This window comes from Schistocerca gregaria, chromosome 3, assembly GCF_023897955.1.
Source record: "Schistocerca gregaria isolate iqSchGreg1 chromosome 3, iqSchGreg1.2, whole genome shotgun sequence".
Taxonomy (NCBI): Eukaryota; Metazoa; Arthropoda; class Insecta; order Orthoptera; family Acrididae; genus Schistocerca; species Schistocerca gregaria.
In genome coordinates, this window is record NC_064922.1 from 635,789,516 (window position 1) to 635,816,675 (window position 27,160).

Genomic DNA, 27,160 nt, shown 5'->3' on the forward strand with positions numbered 1-27,160 from the left:
TTCATAAACTTTAATATATTTGTAAAATGCATTTTAATCATCAGCGGTTTATTTTTCCCATTAGTCATCTGCCGGTTTCGGTTATTAACCGTAACCCATGATGCAGGATACAGCAGATTAGTTAAAAGCATCACTATTCTTTTGCTTTTAACTCTTCTGTTGTACCTTACATTCTGGATAAAATTTAATAACCGAAACCAGTACATGGCCAATGGGACAAATTAACAGCTGCTGGTTCAAATGCATTTTATAGACTACTTCACGGCTGTTGAGTGTCATCTTCTGGAAACGTTATAAGAATGTATTACTACTCTTGCGATTTTGAGTCCTTCCCATTTTACCCTTCCGTATGAGTGCATAGTTCATGAATCTATGGTCGAAAAAATATATTTTGCTATATATGTATTTCATATAACTCTATTATGGTTGAAATTCGATTAGTTCCTTTTGTATTTAATCACTGAGCACATGTGGTAATTACGATCCACCACTGTATTATCATTAATACTGGTTACCTGTTAACATTCCTCCTCCCCTTTCGTCAAGTTGACTGGTACACCGATTGATGCATGATTACATTAAAAAGCTCCTCCTCCTATTTTCAATTCTTTCCTTGCAGTTTAAAGTGACTTTGCGTTTACTTCTGAATGTCTAGTTATATGACATGAGTATTTAATGGCTCATGCCTGCACAATGTTATGTACTTAAGACATATCGTATACATTTGTATTGCTATATTTGTCGACATTATTTCATCATGTACGCAATAGGTTAGCGTACATCTTCCTCCCAGAATCAGCGTAGATGAACAAGATTTATAGGTTTTGATACATGTTGTTTTCGCTTTCACGAAGCTTCATTTAAGACAGTGCAGTGGTGAAGGAGTGTTGATGTATTTTATTTCTTCGAATGTTTTAGCTGGATTTGAGTTCTTTTACTTCATTACAAGAATGAATGAAAGATTATGATGTTAATAAGTTACACTTGTTCTATAGACGTTTTATCAGATAATTATTTTTAATGAGACGACATGGAATCTTCAACCTGTTTACTATACGGTTCTTGCAGTTCGATTGTAATACATCTGCAAGTCATTGATGTTGGTAGGCTATTCGCTTGCATATCTAAGCACGCCAGTTTAACGTTTGTTGCATGCTGTTTGCTAAGATGCTGCAGTTTTAATGTGCAGCAGTTTATTAGCCCGAACGGGAAGGAAATCAGTGCGTACCTCATCATACTGTAATGAGTCCTCTAACATGAACATTTTCCTAAGCTTTAGTCCACTCCAGTGTGTGAGATATGCAATAAGTTCTCTGCCAGCTCTGTGAAAGAAAATATGTTTAAGACACTATTTTGGAGGTTTCCAAATTACTCAAGATTTATTGTTGTAACGTGGCATATGGAACTCCGAGATGATTACATTTACATATCAGTAGCACAAGCGGTTATGAGGCACTAGGTATCGACAAATGCTCAAATAACCATGTCAGTACATGCTGTAGCTTGCACGTGCGGCAGTGCAGGCACTAACTCTGGCATGCAGTCGATCGTACACATGATGGATACTGTCCTGGGATACGTCATACTAGTACTGCTCGACTTGTTCATGTACTTCTGTAAGAGATGTGGGCTGCCGGCCGGCCGGAGTGGCAGAGTGGATCTAGGCCCTAAAATTTGGAGCCGCGAGACCGTTACGGTCAAAGGTTCGAATCCTGCCTCGGGCATGGATGTGTGTGTTGTCCTTAAGTTAGTTAGGTTTCAGTAGTTCTAAGTTCTAGGGGACTGATGACCTCAGATGTTAAGTCCCATAGTGCTCCGAGCCATTTGAACCATTTTGAACAGTGTTCTTTAAGTCTACGTAGTACACGCAAACGACTATCATTTGTGTGCGGGCAGAATTTGCTTTCATCGCTGAAACACGACACGCTGTTCCATCTTCCAAGTGATCCTGTGGCGGCTCCACTCTTGTCTTGCACGTCGATGCAGTGGCATATGTGGGAGACTGGCTATAAGTGTGCTTGCCCGTAGTCTCATTGCTAATAACCGGTTCACAACATTTCGTGTTGACACCCCTGGACTCGCAATCCCTCTTCCCTGTGCGGTGGTAGCTGTACGCCCTGCCATTGTTGCCCTTACAATACGAAAATTCTGGCGGGTGTGTGTGTTGCGTGAGCATCAAGAACCTTGTCTACAGGAGTGAAAATGTCCAAGTGACCACTGATTCCTACATCATTGAACAGCTGATGCAGCACATTCCACTCGTGGGACAGTTCTCTGAAAGGACCATTCCGTACTTGGAAGGCAACCATTAGACTACATTCAAACTCTCTCATTTGTCTGTAGGAAGCACGAGTACATCTCAGTGGCATGGTTGCCTGGTTGCTTCTCGGGTTTGTACCACATTGAACTTTCTGCTTGTGAGCAATCCCTACTAAAGGGGAGACACATTTCACGCTCTGATAGTTATTCCACTTCGCTGTCTGTTGGCAGACGACGTTGAAAACATTATCGGAACATCTGCTGTCCTCCAGGTGGCATATGCCGTCATCGAATCAAAATAGAAAAATCGGCGTAGACTTTCCAATTTCCTGTTGTGCTAATCTAGCTTTGCGGCAGTGTACATGTAAAGAATACGTGCAGCCCCTTCCATCTATACCGTCATGCAGAAAAAAACCATACGTTGAATATGACCGTTTCAGTGTTGTACTTTTGTAGTGACTTACGAGATATTAGATATATATTAATCTATGTAACTATGCATCCTGTTTGGCTGCATTAACTGAGCTTGGCACAAAGTCCTGAGCAGGGTCACTTGGAACACTGGCCGAAACGTCGGCCACTTTAATTTACTAATAATGTGGTCAATAGCCCAGAAGAATATTGACAATATGATTAAGTTATTTTTCATATTTGACATATCTGGTATGTCAGAGACAAAAAAGGACCTGAAAGAGCAGCTGAACGGAATTGACATTGTCTTGAAAGGAGGATATAAGATGAGCATCAACAAAAGCACAACCAGGATAGTGGAATATAGTCGAATTAAATCGGGTGATGCTGAGGGTATTAGATTAGGAAAAGAGACGCTTAAAGCAGTAAACGAGTTTTGCTATTTGGGAAACAAAATAACTGATGATGGTCGAAGTAGAGAGGATACCAAATGTAGACTGCCAACGGCAAGGAAAGCGTTTCTGTAGAAGAGAAATTTGTTAACATCGAGTACAGATTTCAGTGACAGGAAGTCGTTTCTGAAAGTATTTATATGGAGTGTAGCCATGTATGGAAGTAAAACCTGGACGATGAATAGTTTAGACAAGAAGAGAATAGAAGCTTTCGAAATGTGGTGCTATAGAAGAATGCTGAAGATTAGATGGGTAGATCACATGACTAATGAGGAGATATTGAACAGAATTGGGGAGAATAGATATTTGTGAAACAACCTGACTACAAGGGATCGGCTGGTAGGACATATTCCGAGGCATCAAGGGATCTCCCATTTAGTATTGGCGGGGAGCGTCGAGGGTAAAAATCGTAGAGGGAGACCAAGAGACGAATACACTGAACAAATTCAGAAGGATGTATGTTGCATTAGGTTCTCGGAGATGAAGAAGCTTGCACAGGACAGAGTTGCATGGAGAGCTGCATCAGCCCAGTCTCTGGACTGAAGACTACAACAAAAACAACAACATCTGGTATGTGATGTTCTGATTGTTTTTTGTCGTAAGTATTTTAGATTGACTGTGAATATTGGTGTCCATTTGGTGTTTTCTTCCTTAAGTAAGGTAGCCAAAGAGTTTTGTTTATCAAGAGAAGCCGTGTCGAGGACTTACATCGCAAACAGGAAAACGGTAGAACATCAACCGTTAAGTCAACGATCGTGACAGACTGTCAGTGAAGAGAATTGTGACGAAAGAATAAGAGAACGACAGCTGCAAAATTCACCACAGAACTGAATGTCTCATTCGTGAGCCCTGTTAGCTCAAAAACAACGCGAAGGGAACTCCTTAGACAAGTAAGTGCAGGGTGATCAGGATTTCAAAACCACACATGAAACATGCAAGTGCCCTAAAAGGAAAACTTCGTCTCGAATCCACAATATCTGGACTATGGAGAAATGGAATAAAGTCATGTGGTCGGATGTCCTTTCTTTCACATTATTTCTAACTTGTGGCCGAGTTTGTATCTGGCGTACGGCGTCGCAAGCATACGAAGCTGACTGCTTGCTACCATGAGTGAAGAATGGCGGGGGAACAATCGATTGTGATTTACGCATTTATATCGTCGTATTCGCTGAGCCTCATGGCTACTCTACAACGTCACATTGTGCCCGAAGGTTGTGTCACCATTTCGCTGATCCGGCACATCCCGTGGTACAATAATTGCTCCCCGACAATGATTCTATTGTCCAAGGTGACTCGAGCCCTTCTCCAAATCTTGCGCTGTCCATAAGTACAAGGATGAACTGTAGCCTCTTCCCAAGCCACCACCATCACATGATCACAATATTAATGAGCCATCATGATCTATTTTGAGAGAAAGGTGCGTAATCGCTATCCACCATCCAAAGGGGGGATGTCACCTTTATTGCCGATAACTGTTTTCAGTTATCTGTGTTGCCATCTTCACATCTGGAAAGCATGAAACACTGTGACTATATATAAGGCAGTTGTAACATATAGTACAAGGGGCAATATAAACACACCTCAACAGAGATTTTATTGTATTTTTCCTAAAATAGCGTAATACTACACTTTCACATGAGTTGGCATGTTTGTGGCAGACATGAAGATTCATACATCGATATCTAAAATTTAAAACTACTAGATTGAGTGTTATTCACCACATACATCTGTCTTACGACCTCACGACACAGCACATCATTGCAGCCAGGACGCCGCTGGAGTGGTAGGCTTGACCCGTAAATTTATGAACGTTGACAACAGGATCGACAGCTATCTCTATCGTAACATGTACACTCCTTCTTATAATTATTTATGTGCTTACATTGCAGTGTGTTGGCCAAAAAATGGACGACTATAAATCGTATCTTTATAAAATTATTGGAAATAATTGAAGAAAATTATAAAAAAGTATTCATATATCGTTAATTACACAATATAGTTACGTAAAAGCTGAATGCATATTTGATACGCTTACCGCAAGCGGTATACAATAGATTACTTAACACAGGTTTCAATATTTACAAAAACCACATAAACAGATACAAAGTCACTAAAATATTTAAGAATATTAAAATTTTTACAAGTCTTAAAGGAAACAAGGGGTAGAAATTACAATCTGGGCTTCTACAGTGTAATTAAAGTAGCAGTGTAGCCCGCAGTTATATTCAAAGTAACGACAATGTACTCGAATAATAAGATAGTATAATTTTTATTATAAGCTGCAGAAATGTAACTATCAGCAATGCTTACAAAAAGTCATTTAGGTAACATGGGCTTTTACCACATCTATTAAGTATTTACCAGAGTTGACACTTAAAACACGTCTAATAATTTGTAAAATCCACAGACAATAATATAGAGCTATCAAAAATCTATACAAAAAATTACTATTTTCTTTAAAACCCCGAAAATAGATGACGAAATATTGCAAACGGAACAGTGAAAGTCATTTGAACAGCAGTGATCGCTGGGCGTATAGTCTAAGATAATCCTATGTAACCACATAATAAAGCGAAAACAATAATTAAATAAATGTTTAGAACAAAGGACAGAAGTATAGTTACTAGCTAGGCTAACTCAGTAATTTAGGTAACAACATACGCTGTGGACAGCACTTGATTAAAATCTGCAGTAACAGTGGAATCGCACTTAATACAACGCCGTTTCAGTGGTTACACGGTGTGATGGCCCGATACAGCGCCTAAAACTGTGCTTACAATGTTTTCTTTTGGATATGCTACTTAAAAATAAAATTACCACTACAGTTAAGTAATGGCAGATAGTCAATAAATAACAACACGCTGACTTGTACAGCAGCAGCTCAAAGTAGCAGAAAATGAAATCATTTGTTCAGTGTATGACACCTCATATAACGCTCGATTGCTGTGTCATATTAAGGGTATAATGCGCAACATTCTTGTTTTCAGCCGATAATAAATATTTTCCTTTGTACAGAAGAGATGTCAGGAATATTGGCTGAACAGTTTCTCAGTACAGCCGCAGGATATGTGCAGCAGAAACAATAGGACCATTATATCTGCGTATAGAGAGGCTATTTTCTAGTTACTTTGTACGTTGAATCACCTAACCTGTTGTACGTTGTACGTTTAATCCAGTATGTATTTTACCTGGGAGCAGTTGCTACTTATACTGTAAATTGATGCCGGCCGCGGTGGCCTAACGGTTCTAGGCGCTGCAGCCTGGAAGCACGCGACCTCTACGGTCGCAGGTTCGAATACTGCCACGGCCATGGATGTGTGTGATGTCCTTAAGTTAGTTAGGTCTAAGTAGTTCTAAGTTCTAGGGGACTGATGACCTTAGAAGTTAAGTCCCATAGATCTCAGAGCCATTTGAACCATTTTTTAAAAATTAATAAATATTATCATTTTCTCCTTTCGTTAGCCTCTAGATAACACGACTATAGAAATTTTTAATTGCGACTGGTTTAATTACACTGAACTATTTGCTACAGTGTACGATCAGTACCATTACGTTATATCGTCCTTGCCACCGGTGCCGTGCCTGTGGAAGCTTATGTAGATGGCCTGCTCTAATAAGTCTCCATTATACCACTATAAATGTAGACCTCCAGCAAACACATTGTTTGACGCACAATATTCGTGGTACTTCTTTTGCACTAAGGAATGAAAATACGAATTTTAGACAGGCCACAGTAATACTGCGCATGATACCCTTACTAAACTGGAGGAATTCTGGACGTGTGTGGCGTCGCATTGTCTTGCTGTAATTGCCCAAATGCGTCGGAATGCACACATACATGAATAGATGCAGGTGACCAGACAGGATGCTTATGTGTCACCTTTCAGAGTCGTCTCTAAACGTATCAGGCATTCCACATCACTGCAACTGCACACGCCCCACACCATTACAGCGCCAGCAGCACCTTGAACAGTCACCTGCGCACACGCAGGGCCCATGGATTCATGAGGTTGTCTCCATATCCGCACTCTTCCATACGTTCGATACAATCTGAAGCGAGTCTCGTCCGACAGGCAACGTGTTTCCAGCCATCAACAGTCCAATGTCGGTGTTGACGGGCCCAGGCGAGGCGTAAAGATTTTGTGTTGTGCAGTCATCAAGGGTGCACGAGTGGGCCTTTGGCTGCGAAAGCCCAAATCTATGATGTTTCGTTGAATAATTTGCAAGCTGACACTTGTTGATGGGCTAGCACACAAATCTACAGCAATTTGAGGAAGAGCTGCACTTCGGTCACGGTGAACGATGCTCTTCAGTCTTCGTTGCTCCCGTTCTTGTAGGATCACTTTTCCTGCCGCAGCGATGTCGAAGATTTGATATTTTACTAAATTCGTGATATTCATGGTACACTCGTGAAATGGTCGAAGGGAAAACCGCCACTTCAGTGCTGTATCTGAGATGCACTGTCCCATCGTTCGTGCGCTGACTGTAGCACTACGTTAAAACTCATTTTATTCATGATAAGCTTTCTGATATAGGTATTCCCGACAGTAGTGCCGTATTCTGTCTGCTTACATATATCTGTATTTAAATTCGCATGTCTATATTAGCTTCTTTGGCGCTACCGAGTATAACACAGTAATCGAGCGTTAAATGAAGTCTGAGACACTTAACAAATGACTAATTCTCTTACCTAGAGATGTACCGTATGTGTCATCATGTTGCTGTTTATCGACTAAATCTCATCATGTATTTACCTTGATCCTTTTATTTTTAAGTAGTGTAACAAAGGTAATGCGTCGTAAACATAGGTTGTGATTCTCATGTGGGCCACGTGTTCTCTTACCTAGAGATGTGCCGTATGTGTCATCATGTTGCTGTTTATCGACTAAATCTCATCATGTAATTACCTTGATACTTCTATTTTTAAATAGTGTAACAAAGATAATGCGTCGTAAACATAGGTTGTGATTCTCATGTGGGCCACCACATGGCCTAACTGTTGCCACCATGTTGTATTGCGTATGCTATAACTGTTACGATAGTTTCTATTCACAAGGTATCCGCAGGGTAGATAGTTATCTAAATCAGTAAGCCCAACCTTTAACCAAACTTTTGTCATTTTTCAAAATATTTGGTTAAAAATAATGTCTTTCCGTTTTATTAGTGATTTCCGAGCATTATCCCACGCTGTAGCCGCAGCGTTCGCCGCCACTCAAATAATTTCGTGGTTGTTCCGTTTCTGAAATGTCATCTGCGGTTTTCGGAGTTTAAAAGAATTTTATACATTATTTATGGTATTTTATTGGTGTGTATTTGTGTCTGTGGACTTTATAGATCTATAACGGCGCATTAAATAGTAGTTTCTTTTAACTACGTAATTGACGAGGTAGAGGACCATATTGCACCAATGAGTTCTTGCAAGCCCTCTTAATAATTACAGTTCTGCATTTTATAATAAAATGTTTATTATGTTTTCATTTGAGGACATTGTCGTTACTTTGCACGTAATCGCAGCTTCTATTGATACTTCAGTTACTGTGTAGAAGCACAGATTACAATTTGTACCCACTGTTTCTTTAAGATTTGTAAAATTTTCAATACTTTTTAAATAATATAATAGCTCCGTATAGGCGTCTGTGGTTTTTGTACAAGTTGTACATCAATGTGCTGTAACTGTAATAAATATACATTCAGCTTTTTCATAGGTACATTGCGTTATTTACACTACAGGAATAACGTTTTGGAGGCTGCGTTAATTAATTATTGCCACGGATTTAGTAAACGTGTCTTTAGATATATTTTAGTCCACAGTTTGGGTAGCACACTGTAATGTAACGAAACAAATAATCTTAAGAAACAATATATACAAGCTGCGACATCGTCGCGAAAAAACAGTTACCCTTACATGAAATAATTTTCCTTTAATTTAGGCCTATGATCACAAACTTTTTGTTAACACATTACCGGTTTCGGTCTTTAATGATTATCACCAGATCTACATAAAAAATGGGAAAAACATAAATTCACTCGCCAACTGTAAACACAACTTAAGAACAACACATAGACCATAATGAAAAGTAGTACTGATAAAATTTACATTTGTGCGCTTTAAATATGAAGAGGCGTACCTGTGCAAAAACATAAATACACTCGCAAACTGTATACAGCTTAAGAACCATACATAGATCAGGTATTTATGTTTTTCCTGGTCTATGTATTGTTCGTAAGCTGTATACAGTTTTCGAGTGTATTTATGTTTTTCCCATTTTTGCTGCAGATCTGATGATGGTTACTAAAGACCGAAAGAGGTAATCTGTTAACAAAACGTTTGTGACCATAGACGTAAATTAAAAGAAACTTATTGAAGAATATGCGTGTTACAGTATTGACACCTGTCTATCCAGTTCTCTACACTTTACTGGTCACTCCTGACAGTCCAGCGACGCCATCGTTGCAGTGATGTCTTTTGCCTGGAGTGTCGTAAGACAGACGTACATGGTGAATAACTGTGTATCTAATTGTTTCAGATTATACATGTCGATCTATCAGTATTCTTGTATGTTAAGTACTTGCCAACTCATAAGAAAGAATACTATATCCAACATCCTATATTTCGAATTATTTCGTATTCCTCGTTTTCTCTTTATATTGTTCCTTGTACTCTACAATACAATTACTTTCTACACATTTACACTGTATAAAGCTCTCCAGATCTGAAGATGGTAACATTGATTACCTGTACCCTTTCTGCTATTGATAGCGGTACTGGTAACGAAGTTTATCTTTTCTAATCCACACACTTCAAAAAATGTTTTTCATAACCCCGGTTCCCAGAACTCCAGAAGAAAGACGCTGACTGTGGATACTGCATCACAGACACAGTCCCTTCTACTATTGAAAGATGTCACTAAGCCTGGCCACAACCGAGCACCAGCAGCACCTATTAGGCGGAGGGGGTCCGACATCCGATCAGTTCCAGTCGTTCCACCAGGAACGAGGTTCTCGGCTCGTGTTGTCTGTAGTTCCACAATTCCCCCCTAGACAGTCAATATCGCGGTCACATCGCGTCCCCATTGTTACTTTGCGCCAGGATGGGCTCTCAACAATGAAAGTGTCCAGGTGTCTCAGAGTAAACCAAGGCGATGTTGTTCGGACATGAAGGAGGTACAGAGACAGGAACTGTCGATGAAATGCCTCGCTGAGGCCGCCCAAGGGCTTCTACTGCAGTGGATGACAGCTGCCTACGCATTATGGTTCGGAGGACTCCTGACAGAAACACCACCAAGTCGAATAATGCTTGTAGTGCAGCCACAGGCCGTCGTGTTACGACTCAAACCATGCGCAGTAGGTTGCATGATACGCAACTTCATTCCCGACGTCCAAAAAGAGGTAGATCTTTGCAACGACGACACCATGCAGCGTGGTACAGATGGGCCCAGCAATATGCCGAATTGACCGCTCAGGATTGACATCACGTTCTCTTCACCGATGAGTGTCGCATATGCCTTCAACCAGACAATCGTCGGAGATGTGTTTGGAGGAAACCCGGTCGGGCTGAACGCGTTAGACACACTGTCCAGAGAGTGCATCAAGGTGGAGATTCCCCGCTGTTTTGGGATGACATTATGTAGGGCCGACATAAGCCGCTGTTGGTCATGGATGCCGCCGTAACAGCTGTACGATACGTGAATGCCATCATTCGACCCATAGTGCCACCACATCGGCAGCCTATTGCCGAGGCACTCTTCTTTATCGGTGCCAATTCGTGCATTCATCGTGCAAATTTTGCGAATGACTTCCTGCAGGATAACGACTTAGCTCGACTAGAGTGGCCAGCATGTTCTCCAGATATGAAACTTATCGAACATACCTGGAATAGATTGAAAAGAGCTGTTGATGGACGACGTGACCCACCAACTACTATGAGTGATCTACGCCGAATCGCCGTTGAGGTTTATGGCAATCTGGACCAACAGTGCCTTAGGGAACATGTGGATAGTATGCCACGAGGAATACAGGCATACATCAATGCAAGAGGACGTGATACCTTGTATTAGAGGTACTGGGGCGTACAGCAATTTGCACCACCATCTCTGAAGGTCTCGCTGTATGAGGCTAGAACATGCAATGTGTGGTTTTCAGGAACAATGAAAAGTCCTAAAATGATGTTTATGTTGATCTCTACTCTAGTTTTCCGTACAGGTTCCGAAAGTCTCGTAACCGAGGCTATGCAGAACTTTTTTGATGTGAGAATTATTACAGATTGCCCATTCGTGCTTGAAATGAGTAAACTACAGATATCTGTTTAGTTTAACAATCAGTATTAGCAGAGCCCTTTCTCTGACTAAATCGAAACATGTACATGTTTTCGAAAGTTTCCAGTTCCTCTTCCACCTTATTTAAACCACCTAAAGAATTATTTCTCATCTTCTCATTGCAAAATTTCATCATTTTGTTATATTTTATCAGACACAAACATTCAATGTTCGACAATGACAAGACTCGCCATGAATTTACTACGTATTATAATGGGTTTATATTCTTAGACAACGATTTAAGCCTACTCAAAGCTGAATAGGAAATATTCCCCTTTGCATTTTCGCTGCTTGTAAAACCATTTAAATCTGTGAACCTGCCTGCCAAAACAAATTTGAGAGAAGGGGTTGGCGCTCGCTCCTGGGTAATGAATCGACTGCGGGAAGAGCGATGGTCAGAGCACAGCTGTGGACTTGTTACCGGGTCTGTTGCTGTTGTTCGCTAAGCGCGGACGCGGAGTTTCGCTGCTTCTGGTGGAACGCACATGATGGATCGTTCGTTCGTGCGCAGGGTAGACAACTTAGTCGACAAGTTTGGGGTGAAGTGCTCTGCGAAGCTCCTGGTCTCCGCGTGGTGAGGTCACAAACTCTGCAGTATGCCTTTCCAAGAACGACGTTCCAATATAACTGCAGCAGCATTCCGAAGAACTGTTCATATTTCCAGTATTAAATTTTTGTCCCTGTCGTGCCATTTTATTTTCTTCTTTGTCTTATGATCTTCCTGTGATCATGTTTAATTCATATTTTTTGCACTTCCTTTGCAACAGAGCATGGTGGGATTATGCTATTTGTTCTCATACCATTCCTTATTTCATTATTATTAGTTTTTTATTGACTTTTCTGAATCCTTTTACCTAACTGCAGAGATACGACAACTACAAGAAATAAAAGGAACTTGTTCAAGCAGTATCTCCATGCATTCTATAATTCACATGTATAAATTACTAGTTCTTGATCACAATAGTATATTTAATTAGGCCTATTACATAAAGTAATGTGCATGACATACTGCTGAACGTGTGAAACTAAAAATTCAATGACAATAAAAATGTTTGTTTTGACATATTTAGAAAACACTGTTAGTTCATATCACCCAAATATGTTTGAGCACCTTTGTGCCATCTACAAAGAGTTTTACCGTGAACATACAGAGCTTCAAGCAATAACTAATCCTCGAAAACTAGGCCCAAAGACCTTAATTTTATATTATACACTTACACATGACCCTCTTTGTATCATCATTTTCTGACACCTTGTTATATGCAAATACATGATATTAATGTGAATTTGGTTGGCGAGTTAACATATCGGATTATATCTAAACACAATGTCGTTATGTCAAGAATTTCGCTCCTACATTTGCAAATACTTGCGTTTTGCTATGGCCAATCCTTTTTCATCTGCGTTTTCATAAGTTACTGAGAACCACACACAAATGTCGTTTGCAAGTGCCCCACAGATTAATGAGGACACACACACACAAATGAAAGTACACAATAGAGCTAAACATAAAACATTTTCCCTGATTTTATGCTTTTAATTTATTTATTCGTTTTCTGAGATATCAGTCCTCTAAATAATATAATGCGGCTCGCCACGAATTCTAGAGACAGTGATAGAAAGTAAACAGTGTCCAAAACAACAATATTTTAATTGTGTTTTGGCAAAGTGAAAAGCGTTAGTTATAAACGACATTTTCAAAAATATGTGTAGAATATGTGTATAGTACTCAATAACTTATAAGAACGCAAATGAGAAGAATTTTCAAAGGAAAACTTAGCTCTTTGCAAATATAGGCACGAAATACCTTCAGACAACGAAATTACGATTTCATATAACGTGATGTGTTAACTAGCGTATCAGATTCACACGAACACCATACAGTTGCAGATAACAGGCTAGCGACAGATGATAAACATTATCCATTATGGAATTGAGATAAGGACTGTTCCGGTTTTACCGTAATAATTGGTAGCGTTCTGCTATACTTCTTGTCCTATAGTCAACTCACAACTCAAGAACGCATTTCGAGAAACAGAGCAGTCATCGTCACGTTGTAAAACTTAGCTCGTAAGGTTCAAACGCTAAAAAATGTAACGATGCCATTAAGCTGTTCAGAAAGTAAAACGAAATAAAAACACATTGAACTGTGTGTCCTCATCCTACCGTAAAATTGATTATTTCTGTCAGTGGCCATCCCATCTAAGACAGCACACTGCACCACGCCAGGATTGCGATTTTGTAGAACTCCGGGGGTGGTTGTGAACGACATGTCGTTGGCATTAGCGCAAACACTGGCTGATCCACTATACTGTTCTATTAGTCGGCTAAGTTTTCCTCATTTTCTAAGTGTACGGTTCTCAGTTTATGCATACTTTGCCAAAGAGGCGTTACAAATGTATAATTAGGTATTACGCTTAAAATGATTTTAGAAAGCCGATTGTATAGTAAGGGAAGGACACATAGCTTCGTTTTCTTCCATTTTATTTTGTGAATACCGCACTTGTGTTGGTAGCCCTTTTAGTTTTTTCACCTCATGAGCTCAGTTTTACTACTTGATGATGAGAATAATGTCTCTCGAAATGCGTTACTGACCAGAGTGAAGAAAATTTGGACCGCTGAATGCTAATGATTACTACAGTAAAATCATTTGGACTATTTTCGTAGATTAGTTATCACGTAAAGCATGTTCACATGTCATAGATTTGAATAAAAAAGCGACTCACGATGTCACGAACGTGCTGAAACGTAATTGGGTCATATAAAAATCAATGTTTTGCGTTACAGGCGAAACGTCCAACAATTTTGCTCGCAAACAAGGAAAATGCTGGAGCAGCAAGTATAAAAATGGTTCAAATGGCTCTGAGCGCTATGGGACTTAACATCTGAGGACATCAGTCCCCTAGAACCTAGAACTACTTAAACCTAACTAATCTAAGGACATCAGACACATCCATGCCCGAGACAGGATTCGAACCTGTGACCGTAGCGGTCACGCGGTTGCAGGCTGTAGCCCCTAGAGCCCCTTGGCCCAGCAAGTATAATTGATGAATGGTTGTTCTGAGAGTGACCTGACTTATCTGACCAATTTCGTTATCAGCTTTGTAGCCAACATTCAAATTTCCCAGGGAACTTGATATTTCCGAAGTTATCCCTACACTCCTGGAAATGGAAAAAAGAACACATTGACACCGGTGTGTTAGACCCACCATACTTGCTCCGGACACTGCGAGAGGGCTGTACAAGCAATGATCACACGCACGGCACAGCGGACACACCAGGAACCGCGGTGTTGGCCGTCGAATGGCGCTAGCTGCGCAGCATTTGTGCACCGCCGCCGTCAGTGTCAGCCAGTTTGCCGTGGCATGCGAAGCTCCTTCGCAGTCTTTAACACTGGTAGCATGCCGCGACAGCGTGGACGTGAACCGTATGTGCAGTTGACGGACTTTGAGCGAGGGCGTATAGTGGGCATGCGGGAGGCGGGGTGGACGTACAGCCGAACTACTCAACACGTGGGGCGTGAGGTCTCCACAGTACATCGATGTTGTCGCCAGTGGTCGGCGGAAGGTGCACGTGCCCGTCGACCTGGGACCGCACCGCAGCGACGCACGGATGCACGTCAAGACCGTACGATCCTACGCAGTGCCCTAGGGGACCGCACCGCTACTTCCCAGCAAATTAGGGACACTGTTGCTCCTGGGGTATCGGCGAGGACCATTCGCAACCGTCTCCATGAAGCTTGGCTACGGTCCCGCACACCGTTAGGCCGTCTTCCGCTCACGCCCCAACATCGTGCAGCCCGCCTCCAGTGGCGTCGCGACAGGCGTGAATGGAGGGACGAATGGAGACGTGTCGTCTTCAGCGATGAGAGTCGCTTCTGCCTTGGTGCCAATGATGGTCGTATGCGTGTTTGGCGCCGTGCAGGTGAGCGCCACAATCAGGACTGCATACGACCGAGGCACACAGGGCCAACACCCGGCATCATGGTGTGGGGAGCGATCTCCTATACTGGCCGTACACCTCTGGTGATAGTCGAGGGGACACTGAATAGTGCACGGTGCATCCAAACCGTCATCGAACCCATCGTTCTATCATTCCTAGACCGGCAAGGGAACTTGCTGTTCCAACAGGACAATGCACGTCCGCATGTATCCCGTGTCACCCAACGTGCTCTCGAAGGTGTAAGTCAACTATTCTGGCCAGCAAGATCTCCGGATCTGTCCCCCATTGAGCATGTTTGGAACTGCATGAATCGTCGTCTCACGCGGTCTGCACGTCCAGCACGAACGCTGGTCCAACTGAGGCGCCAGGTGGAAATGGCATGGCAAGCCGTTCCACAGGACTACATCCAGCATCTCTACGATCGTCTCCATAGGAGAATAGCAGCCTGCATTGCTGCGAAAGGTGGATATACACTGTACTAGTGCCGACATTGTTATGCTCTGTTGCCTGTGTCTATGTGCCTGTGGTTCTGTCAGTGTGATCATGTGATGTATCTGACCCCAGGAATGTGTCAATAAAGTTTCCCCTTCCTGGGACAATGAATTCACGGTGTTCTTATTTCAATTTCCAGGAGTGTATTTCACGTTTTCGTGTTCCATATTGCTCAAATTTAATTTGTGATTGTCCTTAGGAATGGCGCGACAGTCTTGTAGCCTGAATTATTCTGTTGTCAGAAATATGTACTATTGTTTAAACAACCGCTATTTAATCCAACTAGAGAATTTTTATTTCTCAAAACTTTTTGGTGAAGTTTGGGAATTTCCATACGTCATAAAAACTAATCTCCCATAAAAAAGTACCTGACAATTTTTCATTTTGTTATCATACAGGTAGTAGGTAAACAAAGTTACATCACTTACTATTGTATCTATTTACTTTTCAAATTTCTTGTCTTCATTGTTAATGTCTGAAGTGGGATAACTTAGCATTTAAAAAATTTATTTCTCTAATATGAGTATTTATAAACACTCGTCTCTTCCCAAACTCGTGTAGGGCAGTAAAACGGGTAGAATTTTAAAGTCCCTACAGCGAAGCTGTCTTGCTGCATTTCTGCAATGCGGAACCGGGGCGGTGGTCTTGGAAACATTTCGTAACCGAGACTGTGTGCGGATAAAACACAAAATCGGCGTATCTGGTGGGCCAGGCAGCAGACGTCAGAGCAATGTAGAGCAGCCAGACAAGGTCACATGACCTTCGAGATGAAGGAACGGCTAACGCGAATGCAATACCAAGAACTTTTACGAACAAGTTCTGTACCATAACAAACACGTTAAGCAAGCACGGTGGAGGCAAATACGCTGATACTTTCGTAATGTCAAGTTCTATGCGATCATGCTGAATGACGATGGGTAAACATTACCCACTACATCTCTCCATAAATACACCAGCAGCTTATCTTGTAAGGCAGTCGGTCACACGGATCTATGGCGTACATGACGTGCGCAGTAAATTACCTGGGTGCAACCTAGTGACGTCTGGCACAAGTCTGTTGTAGATTAGCTGCACTCTACAGACAACGGAAGCCGCCTGCGGGGTAGATTGTTGCCTCGCCATGATCACTATACTCTGCGTCTGTCGCAGATGGGAGGACCTGGAGGTATTTCGTTCCCACCAGCGTCAGGACACCACAGTTCATGACATTTCAGTGGACTGAAGGGTTCCTACCTTGTCAGCAGACCAATATCGTCAAACTTCACGGCTACACGGCAGTCGTCATCGCGGAACGACGAATGACGAAGAGGGGTGGAGAGTGGGAGGGAACAGAGCACCTTCCAAGGCGGGGTGGGTAAGTTCAACACATGCGCCGGCGTCACTCCCGGGTGTGGCAGCGCAGTACAGCCGGTGCGGGATTAGCGGAGCGGTCTTGGGCGCTGCAGTCATGGACTGTACGGGTTGTCCCAGTGGAGGTTCGAGTCCTACCTCGGGCATGGGTGTTTGTGTTTCTCCTTAGTATATTTTAGGTTAAGTAGTGTGTAAGCTTAGGGACTGATGACCTTAGCAGTTAAGTCCCATAGGATTTCACACACATTTTTAAACAGCCAGAGCCGGGGCCACCGCAACCGGCGATCTGTCAGTGCAGTAGCCGGATGGAACGAAGTGTGCTGTGTCTGCTGCATTGAGCGTTCTGAAGGCCGCTTACGACGCCGTTCCTCAGCGGGCATTAACAGACAATGCCAACCACGAGTCATGAAAATACCTGGTTTTTTGTGGAAATAGGTAAGTAATTCTGAATCTTCTTTCAATGCGCCTACCGGCAACCACAGGTCACTTTCACGCTTATGAGGAAAAGTGGTAAGGAGCGAACTGGGAGAGTGATCTCCTGACACAGATCACTCGCGCCCTTGCAATACTCATCTGCTGCAAAATTCGCGTACCGAGCGACGTGGTGCAGAGTTTATCACACTGGACTCGCATTTGGGAAGCGATGGTTCAAACCTGCGTCCGGCCATCTTGGTTTAGGAAGAGGAATGGACATTTCTTAAAAGGGCCATCACAGAAGTTAGGAAGGAAAACTTAGGTACAAAGAAGGTAGCTGCGAAGAAACCATGGTTAACAGAAGAAATACTTCAGATGATTGATGAAAGGAGGAAGTACAAACATGTTCCGGGAAAATCAGGAATACAGAAATACAAGTCGCTGAGGAACCAAATAAATAGGAAGTGCAGGGAAGCTAAGACGAAATGGCTGCAGGAAAAATGTCAAGCCATCGAAAAAGATATGATTGTCGGAAGACAGACTCAGCATACACGAAAGTCAAAACAACCTTTGGTGACATTAAAAGCAACGGTGGTAACATTAAGAGTGCAACGGGAATTCCACTGTTAAATGCAGAGGAGAGAGCAGATAGGTAGAAAGAATACATTGAAAGCCTCTATGAGGGTGGAGATTTGTCTGATATGATAGAAGAAGAAACAGGAGTCGATTTTGAAGAGATTGGGGATCCAGTATTAGAATTGGAATTTAAAAGAGCTTTGGAGGACTTACGGTCAAATAAGGCAGAAGGGATAGATGACATTCCATCAGAATTTCTAAAATCATTAGGGGAAGTGGCAACAAAACGACTATTCACGTTGGTGTGTAGAATATATGAGTCTGGCGACATACCATCTGACTTTCGAAAATCATCATCCACACAATTCCGAAGACGGCAAGAGCTGACAAGTGCGAGAATTATCGCACAATCAGCTTAACAGCTCATGCATCGAAGCTGCTTACAAGAATAATATACAGAAGAATGGAAAAGAAAATTGATAATGCGCTAGGTGACGATTAGTCTGGATTTAGGAAAAGTAAAGGCACGAGAGAGGCAATTCTGACGTTACGGCTAATAATGGAAGCAAGGCTAAAGAAAAATCAAGACACGTTCATAGGATTTGTCGACCTGAAAAAAGCGTTCGACAATATAAAATGGTGCAAGCTGTTCTAGATTTTGAAAAAAGTAGGGGTAAGCTACAGGGAGAGACGTGTCATATACAATATGTACAACAGCCAAGAGGGAATAATACGAGTGGACGATCAAGAACGAAGAAGGGTGTAAGACAAGGCCGTAGCCTTTCGCCCCTGCTCTTCAATCTGTACATCGAGGAAGCAATGATGGAAATAAAAGAAAGGTTCAGGAGTGGAATTAAAATACAAGGAGAAAGGATATCAATGATACGATTCGCTGATGACATTGCTATCCTGAGTGAAAGTGAAGAAGAATTAAATGATCTGCTGAACGGAATGAACAGTGTAATGAGTACACAGTATGGTTTGAGAGAAAATCGGAGAAAGACGAAGGTAATGAGAAGCAGTAGAAATGAGAACAGCGAGAAACTTAACATTAGGATTGATGGTCACGAAGTCAATGAAGTTAAGGAATTATGCTACCTAGGCAGTAAAATAACCAATGACGGACGGAGCAAGGAGGACATCAAAAGCAGACTCGCTATGGCAAAAAAGGCATTTCTGGCCAAGAGAAGTCTACTAATATCAAATACCGGCCTTAATTTGAGGAAGAAATTTCTGAGTATGTACGTCTGGAGAACAGCTTCGTGTGGTAGTGAAACATGGACTGTGGGAAAACCGGAACAGAAGAGAATCGATGCATTTGAGATGTGGTGCTATAGATGAATGTTGAAAATTAGGTGGACTGATAAGGTAAGGAATGAGGAGGTTGTACGCAGAATCGGAGAGGAAAGGAATACGTGGAAAACACTGATAAGGAGAAGGGACAGGATGATAGGACATCTGCTAAGACATGAGGGAATGACTTCCATGGTACTAGAGGGAGCTGTACAGGGCAAAAACTGTAGAGGAATCAGAGATTGGAATACGTCAAGCAAATAATTGAGGACGTAGTTTGCAAGTGCTACTCTGAGATGAAGTGGTTAGGACAGGAAAGGAATTCGTGGCGGGCCGCATCAAACCAGTCAGTAGACTAATGACAAAAAAAAAGAGATTTCCCTAAATTGCTTCAGGCAAATATTGGTATTGTTCTTTCGAAAGCGCCCGGCCACCTTCCTGCCCACTTCTTTCCTAATCTGAAGGGACCAGTGACCTTGCTGTTTGATCCCCTTCGCCATATCAACCGAAACACCATAATTAAAGTCAGGAAGTTTTCGTGCTTCTGACGCTTGCACTATCTACATCAGAAGACTGTACGAAGCGTTTGGTACATAGCCAAACCGACATTTACTATAATTGTGTGGTGAGTCACAGAAAAGCTTAGTGTCTCACACAAATATATTTTGATGGTGATCATGTCCGCAGTAAGACAGTTTTTCAGAGCTACGTTTTCAAATGTCTAGTATCTGAATGTGAGGGGAATTATAGTCAGGTCTATTTTGTACCGGTAGATCGTAACATTTGTAATCTGTCTAGTTACGGAGCGCATTGTGATAGGTTGACTCGAGTAATTTATTCCATTTGCAGCGTGGTCATGCAAAAGAGAGCTTTTGCTAAATGTCATTGCTTGTCAATGAAATGAAGTAATACATAAATTTTAATTTTCATTACACTGTACATTGTGGTGTATAAGGCTAACTGTGACAAAAAAGGAAACTGCGCATACTACCGCAGACACGGTATAAGCGTTGCCAGAACAGCTTCATTTATTAAAAGGCGAGAACGAGCAAATGGCACAGCAGTTAGTGGGAGATCCTTCACAATCAGTTCCTAGTGATGTGAAATGAATACCTTCCCCATCTGTGGGTTCTATAGCCGCTAGTCATATTTCCCTTTTCTGTGGCGAAGAATAGGAGGTCGTCACTATTTTTATGCGGGATGTTTTACCCACAGCCACTTTGTGCAATTGGTCTGATAAACGTCATTGCAGATGGCCAAACTGCGCTTGCCAGGTGATGCTAGGACGTACATCATGTACCATGAAGTTTTTAGTACAGTAACCCCATTTAAAGAGTAGGCGAATTGCTTAAACGAACGGTACAGAAAAGAAAAGGTGTTCTTTTTTAGAAAATTTAAGTAACTGGAGAATATTGTGAAATGAGAGGTTCAGAGCCTTTTCGGGCAGGATAGTAAGTTGAACGCCCAAACGTATGAGCTGAGTAACAAACAGGACGCAGATGCAGTTTCCTTGACAGAGGCTGAGACAGGGCGCTGGATGCTTCCTACGAGGGACTTCTCCATAATATTCTCGCAGAGGGAGAATGGAAAATCCACAAGTTGTAGCTGCAGCACTGCTAGGTAGCCAATTATCTGCAATTGATAGACAGTGCTACAAAGTCTCGGAATGATGAGAAAATGTTGTAGAACAAAGATTGTGGTCGCTGCGGAAGAAAGGGTCATTTTAAAGCAGCTTCGCCTACCACAATGTTTTGTGGTCAACAAGTTGGTCATAAGGCACAAGAGTGTAGATCAAAGAAACAGAGTAACTGTAATAGGAAGAAGAAATCGTTAAATGACAACGGAAACCTTCGTTTCTTCGAGAGATAGAAGTGCATTCAGTGTGCATGTAGAGACGGATTGTTGCTGGTGGCTGGTTTGAACAGAAACAATATGAATGTTTTGTTTTTTTTTTACATACAAGGCCACACATATCGGTTTTCATTGTGGTCCTAGAGTATAAGAGCAGACTAGAAGAGCCAATGTACAGGTTGCGCGCAGTAAGCAGCAATGCAGTTCTTTCAATCGGAACAACACGGTTCCGGTTAAAAATTGACAACACGAGATTTCGGGAATAAACGTAAATGTTCTCAGCTGTGGAGCTGGTGTTGTTGCGATACTTTGGTTACATTTTCTGGTTGGGCATCATGCTAGAACCAACCTGTGGTAACAGAAAATTGAACTCGATGGTAAATTACTTCCGTTGGGAACAACAGTTCCAAATGTTCCTATATCATAAGATGCTTCCATTGTCAAGATGGCCTCGAATAAACTGTGTATAAGTGCATTAAATGTTGTTTTGTGTGACAGAGTACCAGCAGGTACAGGAAAACTAGTCAGGGTATCAGTAGATAGTAGCATTCCATAGGGCGTAGTGTGAACCACTAACTAGTAATGACATGCTGACTGCGTAATGTCGGTTTCTACGTAGGATTGTATCGCGTTTACAGGGCGTACAAGCGATATTAGTGGTGCTAATAACCTGCGATAAATTTGGGGGAGCTGAAGTTAGTGTTCCTAAGTCATTACTGATAACCACGTTAGTGGTCCGCGAAGAGGTAGGTATTGCGAATTCTACGATACGAGGTAGAACAGAGCAAACATCACTAGGAAGATAGGTCATTAACAGAATCAGTATTAAGAGGGTATTAAGATACGTTCAGTCCACAAGGAGTGTAACCTGCTACACTAATCACTGAACATAGATTACCAACAGACAACGATCCGCTACTATTTGAAAACAGTGTCAGCTGCCGAAGTATTTATAGCTTTTAGTAGAAGAAGCGGTGAATCAACAGTTGTCAGATGGGATTATAAAATATAGTGACAGTACATGATTAGCCAGTATTATGATTGTGGATAAGAAGCCACCTGATGAAACAAAGAAATATCAGCTTTGTTTCTACTACAGATTCTTGAATGGGAAAACAGTAACACATCCGTACCCATTCCCTACCATTACTGACATATTACGTAATTTGGTCTGTAAAACTTTTTTTCAACTCTAGATTTCAGAAGTGGATATCATCAAATTGACGTACACCCTGAGAATAGAACTAAAACAGCATTTACCACTACTTCTGATCACCACTAATATTGTAGGGTGCACTTTTGGGCTGAAAAACGCACCAGCTACGTTCAGTATTTATTAGACGGAGTTATCTGAGATTTAAAACCTAACAAGTGCATCATGCATCTCTACGATATAATTATATTCGCAAGAAGCCTGAAAAAATACGTTCGGCATTTGGAGATGGTATCTGACAGGTTGAGAAATGCTCGACTTACGCTTCAGATTGGCAAGTGTCACTTTGTATCATCGCAAGTACACTTTCCTTGGCATATAATTAGCCAAGATGGGTAAGGGCAGATCTGTTCCTTACATCAGCAGTAAATGACTTTCCTCAGACAGATAAACAATTATAATCTTTCCTCGAATTTAGCAAACTGCTATGGAAAGCTTGTCAAGCAGTTTGCTAAATTTTTGTGGAAAGGATACGTTTAGAGACACTTGAGTGTCAGACAGTATTTCAAAATTTAAGAGATATATTAACTTCAGATCCAGTTTTTTTTTTTATAGATCACACAAGAGTATAAATACTGTCTACCACTGACAAGGAAATGTTAGCCTTAATGTACGTTATTCCTCATTTTAGGTATTGTCATTATGGACATAAGTTCACAGCGATTACTGATCATGCAGCTTTAAAATGGCTACTAGGGCAAGAAGATTCTCCAAGTCAGCTAATAAGATGGACATTGAAACTAAGCGAATTTCAATACAATGTCGTTCACAAACTGGGTGTTAAACACACTAATGCAGACACTCGTAGTAGGAGGATTGGGGTGTTTGCAAGTCTTTGGATTTTATCCAAGCGATCTGAAGAAATCATCATCATCATCATCATTTAAGACTGATTATGCCTTTCAGCGTTCAGTCTGAAGCTTAGCCCCCTTATAAAATTCCTCCATGTTCCCCTATTCAGTGCTAACATTGGTGCCTCTTCTGATGTTAAACCTATTACTTCAAAATCATTCTTAACCCATGAGTCTCTTGGGTAACCTTGTTTCTCCCATGTGTGTAACATGCCCCCACCATCTAAGCCTGTTCACCCTGACTGCTACACCTACAGAGTTCATTCCCAGTTTTTCTTTCATTTCCTCATTGTGGACACCCTCCTGCTATTGTTCCCATCTACTAGTACCTGCAATCATCCTAGCTACTTTAATATCCGTAAACTCAACCTTGTTGATAAGGTAACCTGAATCCACCCAGCTTTCGCTCCCATACATCAAAGTTGGTCGAAAGATGGAACGGTGCACAGATAACTTAGTCTTGGTACTGACTTCCTTCTTCCAGAAGAGAGTAGATCGTAGCTGAGCGCTCACTGCATTGGCTTTGCTACACCTTGCTTCCAGTTCTTTCACTATGTTGCCATCCTATGAGAATATGCATCCTAAGTACTTGAAACCGTCCACCCGTTCTAACTTTGTTCCCCCTATTTGGCACTCAATCCGTTTATATTTCTTTCACACTGACATTACTTTCGTTTTGCACGTGCTAATCTTCATACCATAGTACTTACATTTCTGATCTAGCTCTGAAATATTACTTTGCAAACTTTCAATCGAATCTGCCATCACAACAAAGACATCCACATATGGAAGACTGCTTATTTTGTGTTCACATATCTTAATCTCGCCCAGCCAGTCTATTGTTTTCAACATATGATCCATAAATAATATCAAAAATAGTGGAGACAGGATGTAGCCTTGTCTTACCCCTGAAACTACTCTGAACCATGAACTCAATTTACCATCAACTCTAACTGCTGCCTGACTATCAATGTAAAGACCTTTAATTGCTTGCAAAAGTTTGCCTCATATTCCATAATCTCGTAGAACAGACAATAATTTCCTCCTAGGAACCTGCTCATATGCCTTTTCTAGATCTATAAAGCATAGATATAATTCCCTGTTCTACTCATAACACTTCTCCATTATTTGCCATAAGCTAAAGATCTGGTCCTGACAACCTCTAAGAGACCTAAACCCACACTGATTTTCATCCAATTGGTCCTCAACTAATACTCGCACTCTCCTTTCAACAATACCTGAGAAGATTTTACCCACAACTCTGATTAAAGAAATGCCTCTATAGTTCTTACAATCTTTTCTGTTTCCATGTTTAAAGACTAGTGTGATTACTGCTTTTGTCCAATGTGATGGAACCTTTCCCGACTCCCAGGCCATTTCAATTATCCTGTGTAGCCATTTAAGACCTGCCATTCCATTGTATTTGATGCGTTCTGACTTAATTTCATTCACCCCAGCTGCTTTATTGCACTGCAATCTATTGACCTTTTTCTCCACTTCCTCAAATGTGATCCTATTTCCAACATCATTCCTATCCCATTCTACCTCGAAATCTGAAACATTACCTATCGTAGTTTCACCTACATTGAGCAACTCTTCCAAATATTTCCTCCATCTGCCCAAGGCATCCACAGGATTCACCAGTAGTTTTCCTGACCTGTCCAAAGTACTTGACATTTCCTTCTTACCTCTCTTTCGAAGACTGCTAAATACAATCCAGAATGGTTTTCCAGCAGCTTGACCCATAGTCTCCAACCTGTTTTTAAAGTCTTCCCAAGATTTCATCTTGGATGCTGCAATTATCTGTTTTGCTTTGTTTCTTTCTTCAACATAACTTTCTCTGTCTACCTGAGTTCTAGTATGTAGCCATTTTTGATATGCCTTCTTTTTCCTTTTACAGGCTTCCTTGACTGTGTCATTACACCATGCTGTTTGCTTCATCCTACTTTTACACACTACTGTTCCAAGACATTCTTTAGCCACTTCTAGTACTGTGTCCCTGTACCTTGTCAATTCCTTTTCCAATTACTGTAATTGACTACATTCAGCTAACTAGTACCCTTCTTAGGTCGCTGTCATGTATTTGTGCCTGATTTCGGTATCTTGAAGTTTCTCCACTCTTATCCTCCTACATGTGGACCTGACCTCCTGCAATTTCGGTATCACAATCCCAATTTCACTGCAGATTAAATAATGATCAGTGTCATCAAAGAACCCCTGAATTCACTTGTGTCCCTCACAGCCTTCCTGAATTCCTGATCTGGTATTATATAGTCAATGACAGATCAGGTTCCCCTGCCTTCCCAAGTATACCGGTGATTGTTCTTATGTTTCGAAAAGGAGTTTGTGATTACTAAGCCCATACTGGCACAGAAATCCAGGAGTTGTTTCCCATTCCTGTTGGCCTCCATATCCTCTCCAAATTTACCCATAACCTTTTCATACCCTTCTGTTCGATTTCCAATCCTGGCATTAATATTTCCCATGACCAGAACACTGTCCTTGTCCTTTACTCTAACAACTACATCACTGAGTGCCTCATAAAAACTATCCATCTTATCTTGATCTGTCCCTTCACAATGCGAATATACTGACACAATCCTAATTTTCTTGCAAGAAACTGTCAAATCTATCCACATCAGTCGTCCGTTTACATACTTTATTGCAACTACAATGGGTTCCATTTCTTTTCTGATGTAAAGTCCTACACCCAATAGTGCTATTCCTGCTTTGACTCCTGACAGGTAGACCTTGTATTCTCCCACTTCCTCTTCTTTCTCACCCCTTACCCGAATGTCACTAACAGCTAAAACGTCCAGCCCCATCTTACTTGCAACCTCTGCCAGCTCTACCTTCTTCCCTGAGTAGTCCCCATTGATATTAATAGCTCCCCATCTCATTACCATTTGTTTGCCAAGTCGTATCTTAGGACTCCCTGGTTTGTCAGTTAGATGTGGGGCTCCGTCACCTCAAAAGGTCGGAGGCATTTTGCTCTGATTGTTGCCAGCATCATATTTAAAGTACCAGGGAAGCAGGTTGCTAGCCTTACTTGCCCCAAGTCCCATTGGGTTTTACCCCTAACGGTTGAGGGACTAACTGGTGGATTTGGTAGTCTTTGCTGTATGAGCACAAAGATGACCACGATTCAGAATATGTCTGAGATGCCCAGCCTTCTTCCAAAGTAACTGGTATCCCGACTGTCAGGACCACTTACTTGGCCACTCATACGTTGCCTGTGGTTCATGAACTAGGACATGACTACAGGAACACACACCATGAACGACGATATGAAGAAAGCACAGACAAATGATAAAAAGTGTCAGGTGTTTTGCGTCATACAATATGGGATTTTGTGTACATCAACCAAGTGAGGACCACGTGTTTCTATTCCAGCAGCTTTATTGACAGAAGTACTATGGGAAGCATATGATCATATGTTGTTGGGGCAGGTGGCTAAAATAGAAAAGAGGCAGAAGCATTTTGATTTATAATAAGATGCACTGATGTTCAAGAGCACGTCAAAAACTGTATTCTGTGTGCACAACATGCTGTTTTATGGCATCAAAAGATACAGTTATAAAGACTACAAGAAAAGAACTATGCATTCCACACGATAGATGTGGATATTCTGGGGCCGTTTCACAGGATTCAAACAGGTAACAAATATGTGTAAACAATTATCAATTATTTCTCTAGGTATCTTCTAATGGTAACAGTACCAAATCAGAAAGCAAGCACAGC